The 4,273-nt window shown below is 45.4% G+C and overlaps 1 long non-coding RNA gene across 4 annotated transcripts in view; it reads left to right on the top strand.

Annotated features, from left to right (window-relative positions):
• The first annotated feature begins 472 nt into the window (after window positions 1–472).
• Window positions 473–4,273, top strand: part of LOC117151917 — a 15,771-nt gene continuing 11,970 nt past the window's right edge. The window contains exons 1-2 of one of the 4 annotated variants that reach the window (XR_004462085.1): window positions 493–576; window positions 851–2,659. This is a non-coding gene — a long non-coding RNA (uncharacterized LOC117151917). The other 3 variants (XR_004462086.1, XR_004462087.1, XR_004462084.1) reach the window with 3 other exon arrangements.

The following is a 4,273-nucleotide window of genomic DNA, read 5'->3' as shown; positions in this document are numbered from 1 at the left end:
CCGAAACGCAGGCGAAACGCAGGCGGGCAGAAGGTTTCGAGCGAGGAGGACGAACGTGTTGGTCGAGTTCGGGGACACCAGAAGGGGAGGAAGGTGGTGAAGGAGGAGGCCGAAGCCAGGGAGGACATGGCATGTCCCCCGTAATTATAGCAACAATAAAACAATTTTGATAATTATCTCAACTAGTGTATGGGAACACACGACATTACAGCGGGCACGGGTATAGAAACGGAAAGAGAGACGTACGGCGGAGAAAGAGAGCGGGGTAGGGGCGGAGAGGAGAGGAGAGGAGAGGAGAGGAGAGAGAGGACACAACGACCGGGGCAGAATAATGACAATAATTACCATTTATATGCAAGTGCCGTCATTACCTGCACACGAGCAGAGCACGCATTCAATTTCGTATCTAATTTGAATAATTCAAACAAATCTCTCCTTCCTGCCCTCCTTCCTCTGCACGCTTTATAATCCCAATAAACGCGACGAGACATCGACAGTGATTCGCTTTTTCAGTGCTTACGAAGACTCCTTCTCTACGTTTACCTTGATTCCCTTCTGCGCTGCCCAATTGCACCGGTAACAATCGTTCGCTATCTTTTTTATTAAGCTAACGAGAGGCATCGTCAATTTTCCTTTTGTTTCCTTTTTCTCTTTGGATAATCGCGTGCGACGTTTGTTACGCTGCGATTCCACCGGTAAACAACGGAAGAATTATTATGTACCGTTTCTGCGATAATTAGTCGATACGTATTCGTGAGATAGAAATCCGGAAATTCAATAGCAACTAACGATCACTCGTGGATTACGAATGTAACGATTTACGATAAAAATGTATTACACGTGTTTCTAGTGTTGCAAGCAGCTTTGAAACGTGCATCGATAATATCGCTGATCGCCTCAAATGGGACGTCAAGTACTAAAACAGTGCCGACCTATCGCTTTAAATTCAATGGTGTGACATAAAAATAATTTCCTCCTCGATTGGATGAGATCGACGCGAACGAGACGCGAAAGGAAAGCGAATTAAATAAATAAGTAGGTCGTAAATTCTCGGAAGCGTTATGCATCCGAGGCACCGGCAGATTTCGCTAAATCAAGCGCAATTACCGATCCGTCGTCTCGTCTGAACCTGCAATTCCCCCATTGCCCTTACCTTCGCAACGATTCCAGTTCCTACCCTGGAATCACTCAATCCCCGTTTACCTCTCCCGTTCGCGCAATGTTTGCGCGCAGTCATGGCACCAGCAAAGTGGCCCTATCAATATTAATCGCAATATTTGCCTGGCATGCTCTTCGTCGCACTCTCTATTACCAATTAATCCGGTCGTGCGAAGTATGCTGCGAACGAGCAGATAGGCCATAACGCGCGAGATGAAGCGAGGGAACGAGAGAGTAAGAGTGACCAGGGGACAAATAAAAATGATGGAAGAAGAAAGACGGACAGAGAGGAAGAGAAAGAACGGGTGAGACAGTGAGACGGTGAAGGGGAAAGCGAGAGGGGCCAGAGAGAAAGAGAGAGAAACGACTCGTTGACGGGTTAGATATTGTGTCAGCCGAGTCGTCCAGCATTAAAAGTAATTACGACGTGATTGACCGAGGGCCCGTTGGCCGAGGGTGAGGCGACGCCGAGGGGAAGGCTAAATCATCGGAGTGACGCACGTAGCTCGTTGTTGCCTCCCAATTATACAATCAGCGAGACCAAGCAGAGGAGAAGCGAGAGGGAAAAACCGAAAGATAGACGGAGAGTGGGAAGGCCAGCCCGTGCAGCAGAAGAAAGAAGCAAAGAATATACTTGGATCTTGTATCTCGTGACGGACGAAAGACGAGAAGAGACGGTGGCGGAATTACGTCAGGAACGTAGTGGGGCAGTCGTGGTCGTTCGAGTCGGCGAAGATCGGTGCCATCGCAACGATAATTGCCAACCGGAACCACTAGCGCGACCGGGGATGGAACGACCATCTCTCGAACATCGACTTTTCACAGCTACTTTCAAGGACAACGTTTGGTACGCGTAAACGTTACAGATTCGAGGGAAGGTGTTTGAATCCGCCCCTGTGCAAGACGAGAAGAAGAGGAAGACGGACGAAGGAAGATGGACCGATCGCGATCGTTATCGTCTATTATAAAGTCGAGTAAGTTGGCCTGTGATGCAGCTGCCGTTTTGTACGGCGATGACGACGGTGGTTTATAAGTCGTGATCTAGAAACAAATGAGCCATTGTGGAGGACAATCGTTCCGTTAAGGACGGGAGGAGGGCCAAATAGGCGTGAAGAATCGAACGACCGAGCTGGCAAGAAGAAGTAATCGATTTCGAGATGGTTTCCGTCGTACTGCGACGACGTCTAATCCAACCGTTGCAAAAGGAAAACACATTTCGCGCTCGAACACCTCCCAAGTGCTACGCGCTACCATTCTTCATCCGTTTAACGTTTGTTCCTCTCCGCGAATCAACGTGCGAGCTTCACTTAAACGTTTCTATTCTTACGTTACTTTTCCACCAAATTGATCCTGTGATATCGAAATAACAAAGAAACAAACTTGGACGAAAGTACTAAAACTGTTCGGCTAGATATAAAAAGCGAGCCGAAGAATGCTAAGAACAACGAAACGAAATTGAACGATACCACACCTGTACTCAATTAGGTCGAGTATTTAACAGGTAGGTACACACGTAACATCGGAAGAAAGGGAAACAATAATGTTTTGATTTTGTTAGCGGTATTGTTCCAACCGTAGTCTTGTGTGCCCTTCGTTTTAAGTACTGCACGCTTGAGTATTTCGCGCTATGAAGTACGCGCCAATTGAGAGACAAAGGGCTGCACGAGTTGGCAAGGGTGACTCTGTATGACGATATCACAATAGTTTCTATGAAGCCTTTTCTTCCAAGCTATGGCCATTAGTGGCGCCCTCTTCCTCTTTCTGCCGATCGTTCATTCCGTTATTTTACTGTTTGACTCAACTTTAGAGCCTTTTCAAGGTTGTACTTGAAGACATTCATCGTGATAAATAGTCTCTTACGTGGCGCGAGCACAATTAACGGAACCGTTTTCACGCGGCAGCGACTCTTCGTGGCGGCTATTCAGAAAAATCCGCTTTGTTGCATGGGAAAATACCAGACGCGAATTTTTTCCCTTTCGGGAAATCAATTTCCTGCCGAAGATGGATATTTTATCAGCGACAAACTCGAGAACTTCGAATCGTTATTTACGATGAATGTGATAATTGAGCGTGAAGTATAGATACGTTACGTTATTGCAAAACGAAACGTGAGAGCAAATTAATCGAATCCGTAATTCGTTTGCGATCGAGCGCACAACAAAGCGTCGTACATATTAACTTTTGAAATCGTCGATCCACGTCGCAAAGCTAATTCGTCGGTGAAAATCGGTGGACACTGGCGAAACGACTTTGTGCTCGTTTATTCGCGATGCGTGTACAAATTCGTATTGCATACACGTACCGTGTATGCCACTCCTGCGTTTAAGCCACCAATTTTACGACATTGCAGAACCGTGATTCAAATCCTGGAAACCTTGCTCGAATTAAACACCGACGCGTTCCAAATATCAACATTAATAATACACCAGTATCTACATGCCGGTTTAACAGTAACTTTCAGATCGAAAAATATTTTCCTACTTCTTCGCTAATTTACTTTGCGAAAGGAGATTAGGTCGATAAGGATTGGGCAGCGAATTAATACTTAGAACGTGGTTAAATTTAAATAACATAATTTACGTGACAAGGTATAAAAAATACTTTAGAATAGTAGATATTCTACGGAATTTCAGCAACAAATTGTTTATCGCGCAATTTTTACAAACTCCACGAAGCTATGAAATCTACGTGGCAGGAGAAAAACGTTTCAAATCCTCCAAGATCCTTCTTATAAGTAGAAAAAAAACAACGATCGATAATATTTAAGTGAAAAAAGAAACTACAGATGAAACGTTGCGTTAAGAGAACGTCGACCCTTGACGAATCGAGATAAACCAATTCACAGAAAAGCTTCTCACTAAATTTCTCTACTCTAACCATTCCATCCTAGTAATAGCGACCGAACCATTACCATTAATTGAAGAACAACAATCGAACAGGCTCTCGACCATCATTATCCTCTAGTAGATCGCGTTTCTACGATTCGTTCGGCAACATGAAAGAGTGGGATTCGCGGGCCTTCGCTCGCGTTTCACGACTCATCGACGAAAGCCGTCCGATCGATCTTGAATCTCGCGATCCAGGTTCCGTGTTCGATGTGGGACCCGTCGAAGGG

This window comes from Bombus impatiens, unplaced genomic scaffold (assembly GCF_000188095.3).
Source record: "Bombus impatiens unplaced genomic scaffold, BIMP_2.2 scf_0033, whole genome shotgun sequence".
In the NCBI taxonomy this organism is placed as follows: domain Eukaryota; kingdom Metazoa; phylum Arthropoda; class Insecta; order Hymenoptera; family Apidae; genus Bombus; species Bombus impatiens.
This window is presented reverse-complemented; position numbering and strand designations above follow the sequence as displayed.